This window comes from Pseudophryne corroboree, chromosome 5 (genome assembly GCF_028390025.1).
Source record: "Pseudophryne corroboree isolate aPseCor3 chromosome 5, aPseCor3.hap2, whole genome shotgun sequence".
NCBI lineage: Eukaryota > Metazoa > Chordata > Amphibia > Anura > Myobatrachidae > Pseudophryne > Pseudophryne corroboree.
In genome coordinates this window covers 125701808-125728618 of record NC_086448.1, presented here as the reverse complement: position 1 = coordinate 125728618, position 26811 = coordinate 125701808, and positions in this window count along the sequence as shown.

Genomic DNA, 26811 nt, shown 5'->3' with positions numbered 1-26811 from the left:
TCAAACTTGTAGAATTTTGCAAAGGTGTTTGAACCTGACCAAGTAGCTGCTCGGCAAAGCTGTAATGCCGAGACCCCTCGGGCAGCAGCCCAAGAAGAGCCCACTTTCCTTGTGGAATGGGCTGATTTTGGATGCGGCAATCCCGCCGCAGAATGAGCCTGCTGAATCGTGTTACAGATCCAGCGAGCAATGGTTTGCTTTGAAGCAGGAGCACCCAGCTTGTTGGATGCATACAGGATAAACAGCGAGTCAGTTTTCCTGACTCCAGCCGTTCTGGTCACATAAATCTTCAAAGCCCTGACTACATCAAGCAACTTGGAATCCTCCAAGTCACGAGTAGCCGCAGGCACCACAATAGGTTGGTTCAAATGAAAAGATGACACCACCTTCGGCAGAAATTGTGGACGAGTCCGTAATTCTGCCCTGTCCATATGAAAAACCAGATAGGGGCTTTTACATGACAAAGCCGCCAATTCTGACACACGCCAAGTCGAAGCCAAGGCCAATAGCATTACCACCTTCCACGTGAGATACTTTAGCTCAACGGTTTTAAGTGTCTCAAACCAGTGGGATTTCAGGAAACCCAACACCACGTTGAGATCCCAAGGTGCCACTGGTGGCACAAAAGGGGGCTGAATATGCAGCACTCCCTTAACAAATGTCTGAACCTCAGGAAGAGAAGCCAGTTCTTTCTGAAAGAAAATGGATAGGGCTGAAATCTGGACCTTTATGGACCCCAATTTTAAGCCCATAATCACTCCTGACTGTAGGAAGTGCAGGAACCGGCCCAGCTGGAATTCCTCTATTGGGGCCTTCCTGGCCTCACACCAAGCAACATATTTTCGCCATATACGGTGATAATGTTTTGCTGTCACGTCCTTCCTAGCCTTTATCAGCGTAGGAATAACTTCATCCGGAATGCCTTTTTCCGCTAGGATCCGGCGTTCAACCGCCATGCCGTCAAACGCAGCCGTAGTAAGTCTTGGAACAGACAGGGCCCCTGTTGCAACAGGTCCTGTCTGAGAGGCAGAGGCCATGGGCCCTCTGTGAGCATTTCTTGCAGTTCCGGGTACCAAGTCCTTCTTGGCCAATCCGGAACAATGAGTATTGTTCTCACTCCTCTTTTTCTTACGATTCTCAGTACCTTGGGTATGAGAGGAAGAGGAGGAAATACATAGACCGACTGGAACACCCACAGTGTCACTAGTGCGTCCACAGCTATCGCCTGAGGGTCCCTTGACCTGGCGCAATACCTTTTTAGCTTTTTATTGAGGCGGGATGGCATCATGTCCACCTGTGGCAGTTCCCATCGATCTGTAATCTGCGTGAAGACTTCTTGATGAAGTCCCCACTCTCCCGGGTGGAGGTCGTGTCTGTTGAGGAAGTCTGCTTCCCAGTTGTCCACTCCCGGAATGAACACTGCTAACAGTGCTTGCACGTGATTCTCCGCCCAACGAAGAATCCTGGTGGCTTCCGCCATTGCCACCCTGCTTCTTGTGCCGCCCTGGCGGTTTACATGAGCCACTGCGGTGATGTTTTCTGACTGAATCAGCACTGGTTGGTTGCGAAGCAGAGGCTCCGCTTGACTCAGGGCGTTGTATATGGCCCTTAGTTCCAGGATATTGATGTGCAGACAAGCCTCCTGACTTGACCACAACCCTTGGAAGTTTCTTCCCTGAGTGACTGCCCCCCATCCTCGGAGGCTTGCATCCGTGGTCACCAGGACCCAGTCCTGTATGCCGAACCTGCGGCCCTTGAGAAGGTGAGCACTCTGCAGCCACCACAGAAGAGACACCCTGGTCCTGGGGGATAGGGTGATCAGCCGATGCATCTGAAGATGCGATCCGGACCACTTGTCCAACAGATCCCACTGAAAGATCCTCGCATGGAACCTGCCGAAGGGAATGGCCTCGTATGACGCCACCATCTTTCCCAGGACTCGCGTGCAGTGATGCACCGACACCTGTTTTGGTTTTAAGAGGTTTCTGACGAGAGTCACAAGCTCCTGAGCCTTCTCCGCCGGGAGAAACACCCTTTTCTGATCTGTGTCCAGAATCATGCCCAGGAAGGGCAGACGCGTCGTAGGAATCAGCTGCGACTTTGGGATATTCAGAATCCAGCCGTGCTGATGCAACACTACCTGAGAGTGTGCTACGCTGATCAGCAACTGCTCTCTGGACCTCGCCTTTATGAGGAGATCGTCCAAGTATGGGATAATTGTGACTCCTTGCTTTCGAAGGAGCACCATCATTTCCGCCATTACCTTGGTAAATATTCTCGGTGCCGTGGATAGGCCAAACGGCAACGTCTGGAATTGGTAATGACAGTCCTGTACCACAAACCTGAGGTATTCCTGATGAGGTGGATAAATGGGGACATGCAAGTAAGCATCCTTGATGTCCAGAGACACCATAAAATCCCCCTCTTTCAGGCTTGCAATGACCGCTCTGAGCGATTCCATTTTGAACTTGAATGTCTTCAGATAAATGTTCAGGGATTTTAAATTCAAAATGGGTCTGACCGAACCGTCCGGTTTCGGTACCACAAGCATTGTGGAATAGTAACCCCTTCCCTGTTGACGGAGGGGAACCTTTACCACCACCTGCTGGAGATATAACTTGTGAATTGCCGCTAACACTACCTCCCTTTCCATGGGGGAAGCTGGCAGGGCCGATTTTAGGTAACGGTGAGGGGGCATCACTTCGAATTCCAGCTTGTATCCCTGAGACACAATCTGTAAGGCCCAGGGATCCACCTGTGAGCGAACCCACTGGTGGCTGAAATTTCGGAGACGCGCCCCCACCGCTCCCGGCTCCACCTGTGGAGCCCCAGCGTCATGCGGTGGATTTAGTGGCAGCCAGGGAGGACTTCTGTTCCTGGGAACTAGCTGTATGGTGCAGCTTCTTTCCTCTACCCCTGCCTCTGGCAAGAAAGGATGCACCTCTGACTTTCTTGCTTTTTTGTGATCGAAAGGACTGCATTTGGTAATACGGTGCTTTCTTTGGTTGTGAGGGAATATATGGCAAAAAATTTGACTTCCCAGCCGTAGCTGTGGAAACTAGGTCCAAGAGACCGTCCCCAAACAATTCCTCACCCTTATAAGGTAAAACCTCCATGTGCTTTTTTGAATCGGCATCACCTGTCCACTGCCGAGTCCACAGGACCCTTCTGGCAGAAATCGACATTGCATTTATTCTTCGCCCAGTAGGCAAATGTCCCTCTGGGCATCCCTCATATATAGGACAGCGTCTTTTATATGCCCAAGGGTCAGTAAAATAGTATCCTTGTCCAAGGTATCCAGTTCCTCAGACAGATTATCTGTCCATGCTGCTACAGCACTACACATCCAGGCCGACGCAATTGCTGGCCTCAGTATGGTACCGGAATGTGTATAAACAGACTTCAGAATAACTTTCTGCTTCCTATCCGCAGGATCCTTTAGGGAGGCCGTATCCTGTGACGGCAGGGCCACCTTCTTTGATAAGCGCGTCAGAGCCTTGTCTACCCTAGGGGAGGATTCCCAGCGCAACCTGTCCGTTGGCGGGAAAGGGTACGCCATAAGTAACCTTTTGGAAATCAGCACTTTCTTATCAGGAGAATCCCACGCTTTTTCACATAACTCATTTAACTCATGTGAAGGGGGAAAAGTCACCTCTTGCTTTTTCTCCCCAAATATATAAACCCTCGTGTCAGGGACAGGGTTTACCTCTGATATGTGCAATACATCCTTCATTGCTATAATCATGTAGCGGATGGCTTTAGCCATTTTAGGCTGCAATTTTGCATCATCACCATCGACACTGGAGTCAGAATCCATGTCGATATCTGTGTCAACAATTTGGGATAGTGGGCGCTTCGGAGACCCTGACGGCCTCTGCACTGTAGGATCAGGCATGGGCTGAGACCCCGACTGTCCCAAAGCTTCAGCTTTATCCAACCTTTTATGCAAGGAGTTTACATTATCATTTAACACCTTCCACATATCCATCCAATCAGGTGTCATCGGCGGAGACACCTCATCCATCTGCACCTGCTCTGCCTCCACATAGCCCTCCTCGTCAAACATGTCGACACACGCGTACCGACACACCACACACACAGGGGATGCTCTATATGAAGACAGGACCCCCACCAGGCCTTTTGGAGAGACAGAGAGTATGCCAGCACACACCCCAGCGCTATATAACCCAGGAATTGCACAGTAACTTAGTGTTTACCCAGTAGCTGCTGTATATATGATTAATGCGCCTAAATTTATGTGCCCCCCCTCTCTTTTTACCCTCTTTCTACCTTGAGACTGCAGGGGAGAGCCTGGGGAGCTTCCTCTCAGCGGTGCTGTGGAGAGAAAATGGCGCTGGTGAGTGCTGAGGAAGAAGCCCGCCCCCTCAGCGGCGGGCTTCTGTCCCGCTTTCTGTGTAAAAATAATGGCGGGGGCTCATACATATATACAGTGCCCAGCTGTATATATGTTACTTTTGCCAAGAGGTATCATAACTGCTGCCCAGGGCGCCCCCCCCCCCCCTGCGCCCTGCACCCTACAGTGACCGGAGTGTGTGGGTAGTGTGGGAGCAATGGCGCACAGCTGCAGTGCTGTGCGCTACCTCATATGAAGACAGGAGTCTTCTGCCGCCGATTTTGATGTCTTCTTGCTTCACCCGCCGGCTTCTGTCTTCTGGCTCTGCGAGGGGGACGGCGGCGCGGCTCTGGGAACGGACGACCAAGGTTAAGATCCTGTGTTCGAACCCTCTGGAGCTAATGGTTTCCAGTAGCCTAAGAAGCGCAACCTAGCCGCAGTTAGTAGGTTTGCTTCTCTCCCCTCAGTCCCACGTAGCAGAGAGTCTGTTGCCAGCAGAAGCTCTCTGAAAATAAAAAAACCTAACTAAAATACTTTCTTATTAGCAAGCTCAGGAGAGCTCACTAAAATGCACCCAGCTCTGTCCGGGCACAGATTCTAACTGAGGTCTGGAGGAGGGGCGTAGAGGGAGGAGCCAATGCACACCAGTAGTACTAAATCTTTCTTAGAGTGCCCAGTCTCCTGCGGAGCCCGTCTATTCCCCATGGTCCTTACGGATTCCCCAGCATCCACTAGGACGTTAGAGAAAAAGGCTAAATAATTGAATACTGTACTTCCAGGCGTAAAACCTGGAGCTTTCCCCCGCAGGGAAACCCTGCAACTAATTGAATGTCCCCTTATATGTATTTCTCATTTTAGGTAAGAATTAGAGAGTTATGTACAGCCTTTTTCTGCAATTAACATTTTTCTGGTCCCTTGCTATATAACAAAAGTTTTGATGCATAATTCATGTACCGTAAACAGTACATACTACACTCTGGGCCTGATTCTAAGCCACACGTGACGCCAATCTGCATGTAGTAGAGCTATTATTTGCAACTACACAAAGATTTCAGGAAACCCCATATGGCACATGTGTTAGAGTGTTCGCACAAAGGTCCTGTTGCCATAGGGACAGACTTGGTCAGGAAGGTGGCAGAGAAGTGATGGGCGTTCCTACAGGGTAACTGGGAAGTGGCTATTAGTGCAAGCATAAACTTCCATTCAGTAGGTGTAATATGAAAGTGTAGTAGGCATGTTAACGCAAGCGACAGCGTTCACAGCAGCAAGCATAAGAGGCCGCGGTCAGACAGAGAAAATGCACTTGCCATAAGGCTGGTGCATATATGGACGCTCCAATCGGTATTGCAGCCTGCAGGGACGATAACAGTCGGCACGTCAGTCCTTGCACGTCTGGTTCACACAGATGCACAATAGACAAGGAATTTGTAGATCATTTGCATGAACTCACCAGTACACTACTTAAAGTATGTGGTCTTAGTGATTGTATACATTTTGGGACACCCTACCTACGTATGTTTTGGTACAGCCTTCAGGCTGGATATTACTTGAACGCATTAATAAATGCCATATGGCAGAGGTTCTCAAACGCGGTCCTCAAGGCACCACAATGGTCCAGGCTTTAAGTTTATCCATGCTTGTCCACAGATGAGTTAATTAGCACCTCAGTCAATTTGACTTTGATATCTGTGCTGAGCCATGGATATACCTAAAACCTGGACCGTTGGGTAGCCTTGAGGACCGTGCTTGAGAACCTCTGCTATATGGTGTCTTCACAACAGCCCAGCTGTCTCTCATGACAGAATCATGTTGAAGAGCGTGGATTTGCCATATTAGCCTACGTACAAGTAACATCTTTTGTGGCCTCTTTGTACCCAATACAACATTTTTATGAAGACTTGTGCCCCTGATTTCAGATTGAAGCTTTCAGGAAAGCATGATTCATCTTACCAGGCGGAGGCTGCTTACGGCCTCTCCCGACACTGTTACTGTACATCTCTCCAATTCTGCGGTCTGAAAGTAGATTTATGTCTTTCTATCAACAGGAATTTTTTATTTCCAAAATTGAATCTGCCGCACATCAAATAAACTGCAGCAAAACAATACAAAACAGAACCATGTTCTGCAATATTTAGAAATGATTCCAATATGCAGTTGTCATAGGAGATTGACAATGAAACAATGTGTCTATAGTACATGAAAATAAACAGAGCAATCACATGAGAAAGTGCAGTACACCTACATTACTGAAAAACACATCCTGTTGAATTAATTCTTGCTTCTACAGTACGTATAAAGCAGTTTATCTCAGCTCTTCAGCAAGTGAGTCCCCATGGCTGGGTTTTAAATGTGCTAAAAAAAAAAAAAGAAAAAGAAAAAAAAAAAAAAGGGATAAGGCTGTGAATCTGTATACTTTATTTGTGTCGGTAAGTGGGGATTTATAGACGGCTCAGAAACCTCTTATTAAAAGTATTTTACTGTTCACGCAATGAAACTCTGGATTAGTTTAAACTGTGGTACTCAGCCGAAAAACAGCTTTTCTGGATAAATCTAATTGAGAAGAGACAGATAAAATTATGAACAATGCATTAAAAAGTACAAAGTTAAACAGCTGAAATAACTGTGTGCAAAGCGGCTATTGTCCGGGAAACGCACAATATGCACCTCTAGTTCTGCACTGCTTTATATATAATTGTTAATGGTGATTGGTTTACAAATTGCAATCATGTGCAGTTACTGAGCAGAACAATTGTAATCATGTCTTCTTGCTACCTGCTTCTGTGCTATACCTGGTTTCGGTTCAATAGATCTACAGTGTCTAGATAGACAGTCAACAGGCCGACACCAAATGGTCAATATGAACTAAAGGTTGACACATGAAAAGGTCGATATGGAAAAGGTTGACACAATTTTGTGTGTCATTTTCACCGTCAGAGCACAGGGAACCCTAATTAGTGTAGTGCGTCTCCTGGAGTGCTTGCCAGGTTACTATTCCCAGTCATAGTCCACGTATAGTAAAATATGAAAAAAATAAAAACAATTGCTGTTGAATGTATTTCAACTATTTGAACCTGGTGATCTTTTGTACTTGTCGATCATAAGCAGTGACAACCATTTGGTGTCAAGTCAATTGACTGTCTATTTAGACACTGTAGACTGCATACTGCAATACCTAACATAAGCATTCATCATACAACCTTACTTTTGTCCTTCTTTGACCTAGGCATATCTTGCACCAGGTGGAACCTATAATGCTGTGAGCATTATGCCAATGGGTCTTTGTACATGGGTGGCATGCCGCCACAGGCTGAATAAACATTTCAAATAAACATTTTGGCAGTACAGAAGGTACAATGGGGGTTCTGGAGGTTTGCCTACCTGCCCATAAAGTTTTCCACACATTCTGGGAGAATATGTAAGGAACAAGGTAAATTTTCATGCTACCAGATAGAATATGTTTTAAAATATCTAGATTTATACTGAAGTTTTTGTATTCTTTGGCTTTTCTCCCCCATCCCAACTTCGTTTGCTTCCTTACTTTAACAAATAAATAGCAAGCACCATATACAAGAGCAGCAGTTGTAATGTGTGGCCACACTGATGAGCAGACAGAGAAAGCAGTCTGTGCTGTCATGACTAGCCAGGCTGACTGACATCTCTATTAAATTACAAAAGTGAATTAGAGTTCAGATATCTCGGTCTATGTATTTCTCATATTAAGCAAAATTGTGAATTGTTAACTATTTCTATCGGTCCGTTTACTTATCAAATGGTACACCATTGTTATTTAAATGGATTAATTTAGTCAAATGGTGCACCATTGTAAACTATTTAAATGGATATCTTTGCAACTAATGGGTAACTGTATGAACGGTCGATATGGAGCTATACCACTTCTTGCCCATGTATGATGGCAGCGGTGCCGGCTTAGTAGCAGGCTGATATACGTGGGCAATGTCTGAACGGTCAACATTGCTGACTGTTCCGACAGCTGCATGGTGGCGATACCCATTCACCACAGCAAGGACAGAGATGGTGCTGGATCCGGACTGTGCTGGGGATTTTGCGTGAGTAGCTCACTGGTCGGTAGTTGCTTGCCTCTTCCTTGCTTCCACTTTTGTGCAGTGGAACTATGTGCGCCCTTTTCCAGTCTCCTGGAATTACTCCATAACTACTCAGGATGACATCTACTAGTTGCCAGTGTGCAAAATACATGAATAGGTGAGGTGCAACATTAGCCATTTATTATATAGGATTGTAGATTGCTGTATTTGTGCTAGAAATAGGAACCAGTGTTTTCCAGTAGTTCTTAATGCATGTTTCTATTTATGGCTTTTTTTTATGTGGAAAATAATAAGATTTTACTTACCGGTAAATCTATTTCTCGTAGTCCGTAGAGGATGCTGGGGACTCCGTAAGGACCAGGGGGAGAGACGGGCTCCGCAGGAGACATGGGCACTTTAAGAAACAATTTAGTTCCTGGTGTGCACTGGCTCCTCCATCTCTGCCCCTCCTCCAGACCTCAGTTAGAGAACTGTGCCCAGAGGAGATGGAGAGTACGAGGAAAGGATTTTTGTTAATCCAAGGGCAAGATTCATACCAACCACACCGTATAACTTGTGATAACAATCCAGTAAACAGTATGACAATAACATAGCATCAGTTCACGCCCGATGCAACAATAACGTAACCCTTATTGAAGCAATAACTATATACAAGTATTGCAGAAGAAGTCCGCACTTGGGACGGGCGCCCAGCATCCTCTACGGACTACGAGAAATAGATTTACCGGTAAGTAAAATCTTATTTTCTCTAACGTCCTAGAGGATGCTGGAGACTCCGTAAGGACCATGGGGATTATACCAAAGCTCCCAAACGGGCGGGAGAGTGCAGATGACACTGCAGCACCGATTGAGCAAACATGAGGTCCTCCTCAGCCAGGGTATCAAACTTATAGAATTTTGCAAAGGTGTTTGTACCCGACCAAGTAGCAGCTCGACACAGCTGTAGTGCCGAGACCCCTCGGGCAGCCGCCCAAGAAGAGCCCACTTTCCTAGTGGAATGGGCCTTGATCGATTTAGGTAACGGCAATCCTGCCGTAGAATGCGCCTGCTGAATCATGTTACAGATCCAGCGAGCAAGAGTCTGCTTTGAAGCAGGGCCGCCAAGCTTGTTGGCTGCATACAGAACAAACAGTGCTTCTGTTTTTCGGACTCTAGCCGTCCTGGCTACATAAATTTTCAAAGCCCTGACCACATCAAGGGACTCGGAATCCTCTAAGTCCTGTGTAGCCACAGGCACCACAATAGGTTGCTTCATATGAAAGGATGAAACCACTTTTGGCAGGAACTGAGGACGTGTCCACAATTCCGCTCTATCCATATGGAAAACCAGATAGGGGCTTTTATGTGATAAAGCCGCTAATTCCGACACTCGCCTAGCCGAAGCCAGGGCTAATAACATGACCACCTTCCAAGTGAGATATTTCAACTCCACCGTTTTCAGTGGTTCAAACTAGTGTGACTTTAGGAAGCCCAAGACCACATTAAGGTCCCAAGGTGCCACCGGAGGCACAAACGGAGGCTGAATATGCAGTACTCCCTTAACAAAAGTCTTAACTTCTGGGAGAGAAGCCAATTCTTTTTGAAAGAAAATGGATAGGGCCGAAATCTGGACTTTAATGGAGCCTAATTTAAGGTCCAAATCCACTCGTTTGTAGGAAGTGAAGGAAACGGCCCAGATGGAATTCTTCCGTAGGAGCATTCCTGGCCTCACACCAAGAAACATATCTTCGCCAGATACGGTGATAATGTTTTGCTGTTACTTCCATCCTAGCCTTTATCAGCGTAGGGATAACCTCAACCGGAATACCTTTTTCCGCTAGGATCCGGCGTTCAACCGCCATGCCGTCAAACGCAGCTGCGGTAAGTCTTGGAACAGACAGGGTCCCTGTTGCAACAGGTCCTGCCTTAGAGGAAGAGGCCACGGATCTTCCGTGAGCATTTCCTGCAGATCTGGATACCAGGTCCGTCGTGGCCAATCTGGAACAACGAGGATTGTTCTCACTCCTTTTCTTCTTACTATTCTCAACACCTTGGGTATGAGAGGAAGAGGAGGAAATACATAGATGGACCGGAACACCCACGGTGTCACGAGGGCGTCTACCGCTACTGCCTGAGGGTCTCTGGACCTGGCGCAATACCTCTGTAGCTTTTTGTTGAGGCGGGACGCCATCATGTCTATCTGTGCCAGTTCCCACCGACTCACAATCTGTGCGAAGACTTCTGGATGAAGTCCCCACTCTCCCGGGTGTAGGTCGTGTCTGCTGAGGAAGTCTGCTTCCCAGTTGTCCACTCCCGGAATGAACACTGCTGACAGTGTGCTTACATGATTCTCCGCCCAGCGAAGAATCCTGGTGGCTTCCACCATTGCCGCTCTGCTCCTTGTGCCGCCTTGGCGGTTTACATGAGCCACTGCGGTGATGTTGTCTGACTGGATCAGAACTGGTTGGTCACGAAGTAAGGCCTCCGCTTGACGTAGGGCGTTGTATATGGCCCTTAGTTCCAGGATGTTGATGTGCAGACAAGTCTCTTGACGTGACCAAAGACCCTGGAAATTTCTTCCCTGTGTGACTGCTCCCCAACCTCGGAGGCTTGCGTCCGTGGTCACCAGGATCCAATCCTGAATGCCGAATCTGCGGCCCTCGAGAAGGTGAGCACTCTGCAGCCACCACAGGAGTGACACCCTGGCCCTGGGGGAAAGGGGGATCAACCGATGCATCTGTAGATGTGATCCGGACCACTTGTCCAACAGATCCCATTGGAAAGTCCTCGCATGGAACCTGCCAAAGGGAATGGCCTCGTATGAGGCCACCATCTTTCCCAGGACTCGAGTGCAATGATGCACGGACACCTGTCTTGATTTCAAAAGGTTCCTGACCAGAGTAATAAGTTCCTGGGCTTTTTCTATCGGAAGATAAACCCTTTTCTGGGTCATGTCCAGAATCATGCCCAAGAAAGGCAGACGAGTCGTAGGAACCAACTGCGACTTTGGGATATTGAGAATCCAGCCGCGTTGTTGTAACACTTTCAGTGAAAGAGATACACTGTTCAGCAACTGCTCTCTTGATCTCGTTTTTATGGGGAGATCGTCCAAGTACGGGATAATTGTGACACCCTGCTTGCGCAGGAGCACCATCATTTCCGCCATTACCTTGGTGAAAATCCTCGGAGCCGTTGAGAGACCAAACGGCAACGTCTGAAATTGGTAATGACAGTCCTGTACCGCAAATCTTAGGTACGCCTGATGAGGTGGATAAATGGGGACATGAAGGTACGCATCCTTTATGTCCAGTGACACCATAATATCCCCCCCTTCCAGGCTGGCGATGACCGCTCTTAGTGATTCCATCTTGAACTTGAACCTCTTCAAGTATAGGCTCAGAGATTTTAAATTCAATATGGGTCAGACCGAACCGTCCGGTTTCGGAACCACAAACATGGTCGAATAATAACCCCTTCCCTGTTGAAGGAGGGGAACCTCGACCACCACCTGCTGAAGATACAATTTTTGTACTGCATTTAACACTATCTCCCTCTCTAGGGGGGAAGACGGTAGGGCCGATTTGAAAAACTGGCGAGGAGGCACCTCTTCGAATTCCAGCTTGTAACCCTGAGACACAATTTCTATTGCCCAGGGATCCACCTGGGAGTGAACTCACATGTGGCTGAAATTCCGAAGACGTGCCCCCACTGGCCCCGACTCCACCAGTGGAGCCCCAGCGTCATGCGGTGGATTTTGCAGAGGCCGGGGAGGACTTCTGTTCCTGGGAACTAGCTGTATTGTGCAGCTTCTTTCCTCTGCCCCTCCCTCTGGCAAGAAAGGACGCACATCGGACTTTCTTGTTTCTTTGTGAACGAAAGGACTGCATTTGATAATGCGGTGCTCTCTTAGGCTGTGAGGGAACATAAGGCAAAAAATTTGACTTTCCAGCCGTAGCAGTGGAGACCAGGTCCGAGAGACCTTCACCGAACAATTCCTCACCCCTGTAAGGTAAAACCTCCATATGCCGTTTTGAGTCGGCATCACCTGTCCATTGCCGAGTCCACAGGACCCTTCTGGCAGAAATCGACATAGCGTTTATTCTAGAACCCAGCAGACTAATGTCTCTTTGAGCATCTCTCATATAAAGGACAGCGTCTTTAATATGCCCCAGGGTCAATAAAACAGTATCCCTATCTAGGGTATCAAACTCCTCTGATATGGTATCAGTCCATGCCGCTACTGCACTACTGACCCAGGCCGACGCGATTGCCGGTCTGAGTAAGGTACCTGAATGTGTATAAATGGACTTCAGGGTACCCTCCTGTTTGCGCTCAGCAGCATCCTTGAGGGTAGCCGTATCCTGGGACGGCAGGGCTACCTTTTTGGATAAGCGTGTTAAAGCTTTGTCCACCCTAGGGGAGGATTCCCATCGCAACCTGTCCGTTGGCGGGAAAGGATACGCCATAAGAATCCGTTTGGAAATCTGCAGTTTTTTATCTGGAGATTCCCAAGCTTTTTCACATAACTCATTCAGTTCGTGTGAGGGGGGAAAAGTTACCTCAGGTTTCTTTCCCTTATACATATAAACCCTTGTGTCAGGGACAGGGGTTTCCTCTGTGATGTGCAAAACCTCCTTAATTGCTATAATCATATATCGGAGTGATTTAGCCAACTTTGGCTGCAACTTTGCATCATCGTAATCGACACTGGAGTCAGAATCCATGTCGGTATCTGTGTTAACAATTTGGGATAGTGGGCGCTTATTAGATCCCGACGGTCCCTGCGGCATAGGATCAGGCACGGGTTGAGACCCTGACTGTCCCAATGCATCAGCCTTGTCTAATCTTTTATGCAAGGAATTTACATTATCATTTAAAACCTTCCACATATCCACCCAATCAGGTGTTTCGGTGCCGTCGGCGGAGACACCACATTAATTTGCTCCCGCTCCTCTCCCACATAGCCTTCCACATCAGACATGTCGACACAAGCGTACCGACACACCACACACACAGGGAATGTCCTTTCTGAAGACAGTTCCCCCACGAGGCCCTTTGGAGAGACAGAGAGAGAGTATGCCAGCACACACCCCAGCGCTATATAACCCAGGAATAACACAGTAACTTAATGTTAACCCAGTAGCTGCTGTTTATATACTTTTTTGCGCCTAATTATGTGTCCCCCCCCCCCTCTCTTTTCAACCCTCTTCTACCGTGTATCAGCAGGGGAGAGCCTGGGGAGCTTCCTCTCAGCGTGCTGTGGAGAAAAAATGGCGCTGGTGAGTGCTGAGGGAGAAGCCCCGCCCCCTCGGCGGCGGGCTTCTGTCCCGCTTAAATTTTATTTCTTTGGCGGGGGCTCCTACATATATACAGTGCCCAGCTGTATATATGTGTTCATTTGCCAGAATGAGGTCCCAAATGCTGCCCAGGGCGCCCCCCCCCCCTGCACCCTAACAGTGACCAGAGTATGTGCAGGTGTGTGGAGCAATGGCGCACAGCTGCAGTGCTGTGCGTTACCTCCAGTGAAGATCACAAAGTCTTCTGCCGCCTGTGAAGTCTTCTTGCTTCTCATACTCACCCGGCTTCAGTCTTCCGGCTCTGCGAGGGGGACGGCGGTGCGGCTCTGGGACGGACGGCGAGGGTGAGATCCTGCGTACCGATCCCTCTGGAGCTAATGGTGTCCAGTAGCCTAAGAAGCAGTACCTAGCTTCAGAGAGTAGGGCTGCTTCTCTCCCCACGATGCAGGGAGTCTGTTGCCAGCAGAGCTCACTGAAAATAAAAAACCTAACAAAAAACTTTCTATCAGCAAACTCAGGAGAGCTCACTGAAAAGCACCCAGCTCCTCTGGGCACAGAATCAAACGGAGGTCTGGAGGAGGGGCAGAGAGGGAGGAGCCAGTGCACACCAGGAACTAAATTCTTTCTTAAAGTGCCCATGTCTCCTGCGGAGCCCGTCTCTCCCCCTGGTCCTTACGGAGTCCCCAGCATCCTCTAGGACGTTAGAGAAAAGGGGTGCAATTGAGATAGGAGTTATACAGTACATATGTGATTGAAAAATACCAGTAGGTAATGAAGACTGCGTTTGTACCAATAATGGGGAGTGTATGTTTATACTGTAATTACATACAGTACTATATACTGACTTGCGATTTGCTAGACTATACGATGAATGGAAAAGTTAGAACAAAGCAGAATCTACAATCAAATGGTGGTGATCATTCTAGATTCTGAGACATACAATATCCTTTGCAGAAAGAGTACCCTAAACTTCAAGTCTACAAAATAAAGGGTTGGTGCATTCGTTTGCATTTTGTAATGGTGACTTCAAAGCTCAGACCATAACACTATAGAAATGTTGTGGCAGGATCTGAAGCAGTGTTCATGGAAGAAACTCCACCAACATCCACGGAAGCATATACAGTATATAAGGAGGAATGGATTCCTCTAAACTGATGTCAAATACTGATCAGCAATTATCATAAATGTTTGATATACATTATTAAATAATCGAGGTTTACTTACAGTTTGTTGCAATAAAAATTAATGTTGGATCATATTGATCAATAAATTAATTCGAAAGTATATTCATGGTCACATTCAGGGACAAAAATAAAGGTTCACAAACTTTAAAGAATCATTGTACATTAACAATTCAATGGGCCAAAAGTAATATGTAATCAGTTGCAAAAATGCAAGAAACGATTCCTATTTAATGGAGCATGAAACAAAAGTGTAATAGAATATCAATTGGTAAATGTAATGACACAAAAGCCTGTGCGCATACCATCATTCTAAAACAAAACCCTACACACGAATAGTAATATGAAAAGAGTCTGTTTATGGGATAAACTGGGTCATAAAACTGTCCAGAACAAATGCAAGCCAATTTTAAATAATCTAAAGGAGACTTAAGGCGTTAAGGAACGGGCACATAAATAAGTTGTGAAGGGGGACAGAGTTCAACCAAATCTCATAAATATGCATATTTTATAAATGAACAAATGATAGCACAATAGTGTAATATGTTGAAACAAACACTTGTGAGTGAATGCATAAATAAGATTTTACTTACCGATAAATCTATTTCTCGTAGTCCGTAGTGGATGCTGGGACTCCGTAAGGACCATGGGGAATAGCGGCTCCGCAGGAGACAGGGCACAAGAATAAAAGCTTTAGGATCAGGTGGTGTGCACTGGCTCCTCCCCCTATGACCCTCCTCCAAGCCTCAGTTAGGATACTGTGCCCGGACGAGCGTACATAATAAGGAAGGATATTGAATCCCGGGTAAGACTCATACCAGCCACACCAATCACACCGTACAACTTGTGATCTGAACCCAGTTAACAGTATGATAAAACGAAAAGGAGCCTCTGAAAAGATGGCTCACAACAATAATAACCCGAATTTTTGTAACAATAACTATATACAAGTATTGCAGACAATCCGCACTTGGGATGGGCGCCCAGCATCCACTACGGACTACGAGAAATAGATTTATCGGTAAGTAAAATCTTATTTTCTCTGACGTCCTAGTGGATGCTGGGACTCCGTAAGGACCATGGGGATTATACCAAAGCTCCCAAACGGGCGGGAGAGTGCGGATGACTCTGCAGCACCGAATGAGAGAACTCCAGGTCCTCCTCAGCCAGGGTATCAAATTTGTAGAATTTTGCAAACGTGTTTGCCCCTGACCAAGTAGCTGCTCGGCAAAGTTGTAAAGCCGAGACCCCTCGGGCAGCCGCCCAAGATGAGCCCACTTTCCTTGTGGAATGGGCTTTTACCGATTTTGGCTGTGGCAGGCCTGCCACAGAATGTGCAAGCTGAATTGTACTACAAATCCAACGAGCAATCGTCTGCTTAGAAGCAGGAGCACCCAGCTTGTTGGGTGCATACAGGATAAACAGCGAGTCAGATTTTCTGACTCCAGCCGTCCTGGAAACATATATTTTCAGGGCCCTGACAACGTCAAGCAACTTGGAGTCCTCCAAGTCCCTAGTAGCCGCAGGTACCACAATAGGTTGGTTCATGTGAAATGCAGAAACCACCTTAGGTAGAAATTGAGGACGAGTCCTCAATTCTGCCCTGTCAGAATGAAAAATTAAGTAAGGACTTTTATATGATAAAGCCGCCAATTCTGACACACGCCTGGCTGAAGCCAGGGCTAACAGCATCGTCACCTTCCATGTGAGATATTTGAAGTCCACAGTGGTGAGTGGTTCAAACCAATGTGACTTTAGAAAACTCAACACAACATTGAGATCCCAAGGTGCCACTGGAGGCACAAAAGGAGGCTGTATATGCAGTACCCCTTTTACAAATGTCTGAACTTCAGGCATTGAAGCCAGTTCTTTCTGGAAGAAAATCGACAGGGCCGAAATTTGAACCTTAATGGACCCTAATTTTAGGCCCATAGATAGTCCTGTTTGCAGGAAATGGAGGAAACGACCCAGTTGAAATTCCTCTGTAGGGGCCTTCTTGGCCTCACACCACGCAACATATTTTCGCCAAATGCGGTGATAATGTTTTGCGGTTACGTCCTTCCTGGCCTTAACCAGGGTAGGGATGACTTCATCTGGAATGCCTTTTTCCCTCAGGATCCGGCGTTCAACCGCCATGCCGTCAAACGCAGCCGCGGTAAGTCTTGGAACAGACAAGGCCCCTGCTGGAGCAGGTCCTTTCTCAGAGGTAGAGGCCACGGTTCGTCCGTGAGCATCTCTTGAAGTTCCGGGTACCAAGTCCTTCTTGGCCAATCCGGAACCACGAGTATAGTTCTTACTCCTCTCCTTCTTATGATTCTCAGTACCTTTGGTATGAGAGGCAGAGGAGGGAACACATACACTGACTGGTACACCCACGGCGTTACCAGGGCGTCCACCGCTATTGCCTGAGGGTCCCTTGACCTGGCGCAATATCTGTCTAGTTTTTTGTTTAGACGGGACGCCATCATGTCCACCTTTGGTTCTTCCCAACGGTTTACTATCAGGTGGAAGACTTCTGGGTGAAGTCCCCACTCTCCCGGGTGGAGGTCGCTGTAAATGGCCCTTAGTTCCAGAATGTTTATATGAAGAGATGCTTCCATGCTTGACCACAAGCCCTGGAAATTTCTTCCCTGTGTGACTGCTCCCCAGCCTCTCAGGCTTGCATCCGTGGTCACCAGGATCCAATCCTGAATGCCAAATCTGCGGCCCTCTAGTAGATGAGCACTCTGCAGCCACCACAGAAGAGACACCCTTGTCCTTGGCGACAGGGTTATCCGCTGATGCATCTGAAGATGCGATCCGGACCATTTGTCCAGTAGATCCCACTGAAAAGTTCTTGCATGGAATCTTCCGAATGGAATCGCTTCGTAAGAAGCCACCATTTTTCCCAGGACCCTCGTGCACTGATGCACTGACACCTGGCCTGGTTTTAGGAGGTTCCTGACTAGCTCGGATAACTCCCTGGCCTTCTCCTCCGGGAGAAACACCTTTTTCTGGACTGTGTCCAGAATCATTCCTAGGAACAGTAGACGTGTCGTTGGAATCAGCTGCGATTTTGGAATATTTAGGATCCACCCGTGCTGACGTAACACTACCTGAGATAGTGCTACTCCGACTTCTAACTGTTCCCTGGACCTTGCCCTTATCAGGAGATCGTCCAAGTAAGGGATAATTAAGATGCCTTTTCTTCGAAGAAGAATCATCATTTCGGCCATTACCTTGGTAAAGACCCGAGGTGCCGTGGACAACCCAAACGGCAGCGTCTGAAACTGATAATGACAGTCTTGTACTACAAACCTGAGGTACCCTTGGTGAGACGGGTAGATTGGGACGTGGAGATAAGCATCCTTGATGTCCAGAGACACCATATAGTCCCCTTCTTCCAGGTTTGCTATCACCGCTCTGAGTGATTCCATCTTGAATTTGAACCTCTTTATGTAAGTGTTCAAGGATTTCTGATTTAAAATTGGTCTCACCGAGCCGTCCGGCTTCGGTACCACAAACAGCGTGGAATAATACCCCTTTCCCTGTTGTAGGAGGGGTACCTTGATTATCACCTGCTGGGAATACAGCTTGTGAATGGCTTCCAAAACTGCCTCCCTGTCGGAGGGAGACTTTGGTAGAGCAGACTTCAGGAACCGGCGAGGGGGAAACGCCTCGAATTCCAGTTTGTACCCCTGCGATACTACCTGTAGAATCCAGGGGTCCACTTGCGAGTGAGCCCACTGCGCGTTGAAATTCTTGAGACGGGCCCCCACCATGTCTGAGTCTGCTTGTAAAGCCCCAGCATCATGCTGAAGACTTGGCAGAAGCAGGGGAGGGCTTCTGCTCCTGGGAAGCGGCTGCATGGTGCAGTCTTTTTCCCCTTCCTCTGCCCCGGGGCAGGAAGGAATGGCCTTTAGCTCGCTTGTACTTATGGGAACGAAAGGACTGAGTTTGAAAAGACGGTGTCTTTTTCTGCTGATGTGAAGTGACCTGGGGTAAAAAGGTGGATTTTCCAGCCGTTGCCGTGGCCACCAGGTCCGATAGACCAGCCCCAAATAACTCCTCCCCTTTATACGGCAATACTTCCATATGTCGTTTGTCGCGTCCATAACGCTCTTCTGGCAGAAATGGACATAGCACTTACTCTTGATGCCAGGGTGCAAATATCCCTCTGTGCATCACGCATATATAGTAATGCATCCTTCAAATGCTCTATAGTTAACAGTATATTGTCCCTATCCAGGGTATCAATATTTTCAGTCAGGGAATCCGACCACGCGACTCCAGCACTGCACATCCAGGCTGAAGCGATTGCTGGTCGCAGTATAACACCAGTATGTGTGTATATACTTTTAAGAATATTTTCCAGCCTTCTATCTGCTGGTTCTTTGAGGGTGGCCGTATCAGGAGACGGTAACGCTACTTGTTTAGATAAACGTGTGAGAGCCTTATCTACCCTAGGGGGTGTTTCCCAACGCGTCCTAACCTCTGACGGGAAAGGATATAGTGCCAATAATTTTTTAGAAATTAGCAGTTTTTTGTCGGGGGAAACCCACGCTTTATCACACACCTCATTTAACTCATCTGACTCAGGGAAAACTATTGGTAGTTTTTTCACACCCCACATAATACCCTTCTTTGTGGTACTTGTAGTGTCAGAAATGTTCAATGCCTCCTTCATTGCCGTGATCATGTAACGTGTGGCCCTACTGGACATTACGTTTGTCTCCTCACCGTCGACACTAGACTCAGTATCTGTGTCTGGGTCTGTGTCGACCCACTGAGGTAACGGGCGTTTTAGGGCCCCTGACGGTGTCTGAGACGCCTGGACAGGCACTAATTGATTTGCCGGCTGTCTCATGTCATCAACCGTTCTTTGCAAAGTGCTGACATTATCACTTAATTCTTTAAATACGATCATCCAGTCAGGTGTCGACTCCCTAGGGGGTGACATCACTAACCCAGGCAACTGCTCCGCCTCCACATCATTTTCCTCCTCATACATGTCGACACACACGTACCGACACACAGCACACACACCGGGAATGCTCTGATAGAGGACAGGACCCCACAAGCCCTTTGGAGAGACAGAGGGAGAGTCTGCCAGCACACACCAAGCGCTATATATATATACAGGAATAACCTTATATAAGTGTTATTCCCTTATAGCTGCTGTTTATATAATTTTTAGCTGCCAATAGTGCCCCCCCTTCTCTTTTTTACCCTGATTCTGTAGCAAGTCTGCAGGGGAGAGTCAGGGAGCCGTCCTTCCAGCGGAGCTGTGAGGGAAAATGGCGCTTGTGTGCTGAGGAGATAGGCTCCGCCCCTTCACGACGTCCTTATCTCCCGCTCTTTTCTGTAAAAATGGCAGGGGTTAAAATACATCCATATAGCCCAAGAGCTATATGTGATGTATTCTTTTGCCAACCTAAGGTATTATCTGTTATATTGCGTCTCAGGGCGCTCCCCCCCCAGCGCCCTGCACCCTCAGTGACCGGAGTGTGAAGTGTGCTGAGAGCAATGGGGCACAGCTGCGGTGCTGTGCGCTACCTTAGTCTGAAGACAGGATCATCTTCTGCCGCCGATTTCACCGGACCTCTTCGCTCTTCTGGCTCTGTAAGGGGGCCGGCGGCGCGGCTCCGGGACCCATCCAGGCTGAACCTGTGATCGTCCCTCTGGAGCTAATGTCCAGTAGCCTAAGAAACCCAATCCACTCTGCACGCAGGTGAGTCCGTTTCTTCTCCCCTTAGTCCCACGATGCAGTGAGCCTGTTGCCAGCAGGACTCACTGAAAATAAAAAAACCTAAAATACACTTTTATTCTAAGCAGCTCAGGAGAGCCACCTAGCCTGCACCCTTCTCGTTCGGGCACAAAAATCTAACTGAGGCTTGGAGGAGGGTCATAGGGGGAGGAGCCAGTGCACACCACCTGATCCTAAAGCTTTTATTCTTGTGCCCTGTCTCCTGCGGAGCCGCTATTCCCCATGGTCCTTACGGAGTCCCAGCATCCACTAGGACGTCAGAGAAATATACTTTAAGATCAGGATTATCTGATGTCACATCTATGGTAGCTCTTAATAAGAGGAATAATTAATGGAATATATTCTTGATGATGGCAGTCAAATCCTTCAATCAGTTCCTTGGGACCTCACAGCAACATAACCAGCTACATCCCCTGAATGTGTTACTAGATGTAATGCCTGGATATGTTTTGTCTCTCTCCTCCCTCTGGACCCCCGCATTTCTCACTGTGCGCTCCCACTTTTGAGGCCATACATCTGTTAACCGATGTCCCACTCACCTGACCACAGCCGCCTCTTCTTTTGGCAGTTTCTGCTTTCACTCACCACAGCCATCTCCTTGGAACCCCTGGTCAGTACAATACACAGTCACTGACACTGGTGCTCTCTGCTTTTAGACTCCTTTCTTCCACATCTGTGCTGCTTTATTACAAATGGCAGCAGGTGAGTGGCATGCACATTAGTTATGCGTGCAACACTAGGACATAATTTTTATTATTTTATTACATACTAGCTGTTGCCTGCTGCTTCAACCATGGTGAAAACACTTCTGCCAACTTTTTATTTACCGTATTTAAGGTGTTACAGTTGCTTTGCATAAAGACACTGTCACAGGAGTGGCCCACGTGACCAGCAGCACTATACAGACGGGTGACAGTAGCGCCTTCAGCCACCACTCACACCAATCTCAATGTGTGCACCCGGGCACAGTCTGCTGTGCAGCCTATCCTATTCAAGTGACTCCCATACAAGTGGCCCCATTCCCCCCAGCCCTTACCGGCCACACCTACAGTATCTCTTGTATTGATGATGCCAATACATTTAGTTTTTTTCTTTGCTCAGCTGTAACTTGACGGATAGATACGAAAGAAGGCGCAGGTTATTTCTAGGAGTTTCCACGACAAAATAATGCAGTGATCGCTAAAATTGGTTCAGAAGCCAACATGGAACAACCAGACAAAACGCTCTTAAATTAGTATATAGTATATGTCACTCAAGAGTCACCCAAATCAAAACTACACCAGTCCCCACAGTGACTGTAAAGAGTACCACGTAACTTGTGGTCCCTGACTTTTGTGTGGAGGTCACTGTCATTGGGTGTAGTATGGCTGACCGGCGGTCTCCTGACCGCCGGTCAGCTTACCGACGCCGGGATCCCGGCGGGGAGGGGCGAGTGCAGCAAGCCCCTTGCGGGCTCGCAACGCTGCGGGCTCGATGGCGACCTGCGGTTGCCACGGGTTCTATTCCCACTCTATGGGTGTCGTGGACACCCATGAGTGGAAATAGTCCCTGTTGGTCGGCATGCCGACCATCGGGATACTGAGCCGGCGAGCTGGTGGAGGAGGTCATGTGACTGTCGGTCAGCAGACCGGCGGTCACATGAATACCACCCCTGTCATTATGGACTAGAGTACTACTTCCATGGAGTGTGGCATTAATCCACCCAACCAGCTAAGCTACAGACAACTCACTGCTTTTCTCTAAGCTGGTCATGTGCCAATCAGACAGATGGTAATGTTGAGATTCATTGGGCGGGATGTAATGGGAGTCCGACTTTGCCCGACGTGCGGGATGCCAACCGAACGCAGACTTTTTAAAAAGGGGTAATCATTTACAAAGCAAAACCATTCCTTGTAAATGAGTGCCCTTTAAAAAAACATTCAAGTCTGGCCGGCATCTCGCACGTCGTGCAAACTTAGACTCCATTACATCCCGCCTCTTAGCCATAAAAAATGGAGATGGAACAGACACAGAGGTTGTGCATATAAAACATCATGGCCTGTCTCAAATGGATGAGTATAGAGGAAAATGCACCATACGATAATCCGCTATCAATGGTGGTTCCAGGTCAGGGACTACCTGCAAGGTACTACTCTAACTAGACAGCTACAATGAAGAAGGTAAATAATCTAAGCATTTAGCCATAATACTTTGTGATGGTCAGTACCCTGTCTGGTCACCCAATTGTTTTATTACACAAATCAGTAAATAACTTGCGCATAATTCTCAGACATGGGCGTACACTTACATCTGAAAAAACACATTGTGTTTAATTCACAGATTTTACAGAAATCCAATGCCTACTTTACAACTTAAGTGAGGGGACATCAGGACTATTCCTATTACTGCCATTATGGTGTACAGTACTGTATGTGAAGCTTTTATTACATTTCTCAGGGTGTACCTACAAAAGCACTTAAGTACAATCTGAAGACTTAAAATAGGACAAGACTCAAAGACTGGTTGTACAAAGTTCAAATATTGATGCAGGAAATATTTCTGTATGTTCTCCTATGCACATGGGATATCCCTTAATGTACCTACAGGAATTATTTCCCTTGGAATTGCATTACCCAAAATTCACCCTTAATAAATTTTCAAGATGGGTGAATCGTGATCATGACCTCTCGCACATGTGCATCCCAGTGTGGTGCACAGTGGGGCAGATCAGGTCTCCTAAAGCGCAAACCATACAACCTGGCAGAATAAATCCACCAGAAAGATGTGCTGTTCAACCAATTAGACATACTATGTTTTGTTTCATAGTAAACAGATTAAAAATGTTTTTTGTGTGTGTATGTCGACATAGACACCATATAAGTGTACGGCGTCCGCTCGCCATGTTTCGGGCACGATGCCTCGCTGCGCTCAGCCCACTATTATATCCCCCCTCCAGGTCCACTGGGATGGTAGAGTATGAACAAGTCGGTTTCAATGAGAAAAATCATGAAAAACTCATGTCGGCATTTGACCTGTCGGCATTTTACATGTCGATATTTTGACCTTGTCAGTATTTTAAATGTCGGTATTTTGACCTCGTCTGGATTTTGACCGTCGGCCAATTGCTGTCGGGATTTAGACCGTCGGGATTTTGATTGGAGGTAAATTGACTGCATCCCCCACTTATGCCCCAGCACATATCCAGTAATCACCACCCACCTCCCCTTATGCCCCAGCATATATCCAGTAATCACCCCCCCTCCCCTTATGCCCCAGCACATAAGGAAAAAATGACCCCCCCCCCCCCCCCTTTGCCCCTGGCACATATGGAGTAATTCCCCCTCCCCCCCCCTTATACCCCGGCACAGTGCACATATCTCCATGCTGAGCGCTGCTGTGTACTGACCATGGGCTGCCCAGCTATCTGAAACACAGAGCGTAGGGCAGCCTATGGTCAGTACACAGCAGCGCTCAGCACGGACACGGGAGATAGCAGGATGTACACACCGGCACGGATACTGACATGTGGAGGATGGTGGAGTATGTTGGGCTGCGGCGCCCCTGACGCTGGCCCTTACCTGGAGCAATGGTCAATCCCGGCGGCAGTGGGTGGACAATAAGTTCCAGTGAAGGTGGGCTGGACCCCAGGGAGAGCTCTGAACCTGGTGCCCAATCATATCTGCCTCAGTGACAGGGGCGTGCTTTCATATGGGCTGAAAGCACGCCCATTACTGAGGACTCATACTAGTGCCGGTTACTATGCTTTTTACTGCCCATTTCTTGGCCCTGCCCCCCACTTCCGATCCTTTATTATTGGCCACGGGAAAACACTGCTCTCAGTGCCTCCTAAACTAATTTAAATCTGTTTTTACAATGTAAAAATGAATACAATAATATAAAGCATTTACTTATGACACAGAATGTGTCATAAGTATCTTTGTAATTATTGTACTCATTAATGACAAGGGAGGTGCAAATCCCTGGAAATAATTAGCTCCACCTGTGAATGTTTTAAAATGTATCAGCCAGAAATGATTACACCTGTCCACCTACTAGGTGACTTGGAAAATGTGAGCTGTTTGGGGTCCAGAGGACAGAGGGGCAGATGTATTAACCTGGAGAAGGCATAAGGAAGTGATAAACCAGTGATATGAGCAAGGTGATAAAGGCACCAGCCAATCAGATCCTAACTGTTAATTTACATATTAGAGCTGATTGGCTGGTGTCTTTATCACCTTGCACATATCACTGGTTTATCACTTCCTTATGCCTTCTCCAGGTTAATGCATCTGCCCCAGAGTTTGATAACCTGTGACTTATTTCATACACTGCAAAAGATACGTGGAATACCGCTTCACCAGCGCCTTACTACAATATGGAATTATGCTTTCTCAGTCTGTAGAATCAATAAATCTCCTCTCGGCTTTTCTGTACTTGAGGAGATTTCACAGACCTCAAGTATGGATTAGGTACCGAAAAGAGAAAATGGTGGGCAAGATAGTGTAATACTGTTTAAAAATTTAATGACATACAAAACATGTCTCTTTAAAAAATCAAACACAGTATACAATTATAAAAACATATAAAATCTTGCAACTGACACCATCAGTGTCGGTGGGAGTAGGGGCTAATTACCGGATCCCTGAAGAAAACTGGGCTCATAAGCATATGATGGACATCAGTCTGAGCAGAGAAAATCACCAGGCTGCAGCTCCGGGATCCCTCAATCACAAGATTCCATCAACGATCAGGTCAGCCTGTCCTCCTCCTCGTCCACGTCTGGGGTCTGTTACAAGGAAGTGAGCACCTACGCGTTACGACCCTCCCCGGGTCTTTCTCAAGGTCAGCTCAAAGTTCGAATGTCTTCCACACTATCTGCCCTATACTTATATGTCACATCCGGATCCTATTGGTCCCAGCGCAGCTGATCCCTATACATATGTTAACTAGAAGTCCGTGGACACTTGCGCTAGGACCTCCCCTAGTAACCATTCGGAATCCCTAGCAACTCAACTCACAATCATTACCCCGCCTGATGCGTACTTCCGTTTCCGTTACGGCGCTGTTTACATCCTTGCGTTCCACCAGCTTCAACCATATCTTTTGGAGGTCCGATCACATGGTATCGCAGAGGTCATATGACTGGTTCTCCTCCACAGCGTATATAGTAGTTAATTGGTCGAAGTAGTGACTGCACCTTCCGTTGTCATGGCGATGCGTCGTGGAAACGGGATGTATTGTCATGCGTGAGGGGTGCTGGTATTCAAGGAATTTTCCATTTCTCACTCTGATTTTCCACAAACCTTGATACAATAAACAAATATGAATAACATAAAAAAACTTTAATACAACATTGTCTAAAGATTTATACAGAAGGCACGAATGTTCTACAGAAACCACTTCACCTCAAAGTCTAAATTTAGACCTTTTGGCTGGAGTGTCCCCCATTCATAAATGGCTCTCATCTCAGCTTTTGCTAATTGGCTCATAAGATCCCTTCTTCTCCAGTGTCCCCTCACCCATTTCATGCCTACAAACCGTCTAATAGCGGTCGTGGAACATCCATGGTGTTTTCTGAAATGGTCTGAGAGGGCATGCGTCTCTAGGCCCTTCCTGATGTTCCGTAAGTGCTCTCCCAACCGTACTTTAAGGGCTCTCGATGTTCTCCCTGTATAAAAGAGGCCACACTCGCACTCTATCACGTAAACAACGTTTTTAGTGTTGCACGTTATAAAGTCCCTAATCATTATCTTTTTTCCATTGATCAAAACGTCACTAGTTTTACTCTGATTTTCCATTTTAATCTCCCTGCATGCTATACAATTCATGCATCTGTAGAATCCCTCAGATTTTATCCCCACTGGTATAGTGGGGGGCATAGCACTACGCACCAAACTATTTCCCAAATTAGGGGCTTTCCTATAAATGCACTTCGGCCTTACCGGGAGACGCTCTCCCAAGACAGGGTCTTTTTTTAAAATCCCCCAATGCTTGGTGAAGATTTTCTCGATTGTCTTAAATTGACCACAAAAAGTGGTTACAAAGGCCCATTCGAAATTATCCTGTTTTCCCCCTTGATCTCCTATTTCCCTTCTCTTTAGGAGGGAACTTCTGTCTATCTTATCTGTATCTTTCGCTGCCTTTGCAACCAAACTCTCTTTGTAACCACATGAAATGAAGTTGGATTGCATTTCTCTAGCCTGATCTTGGT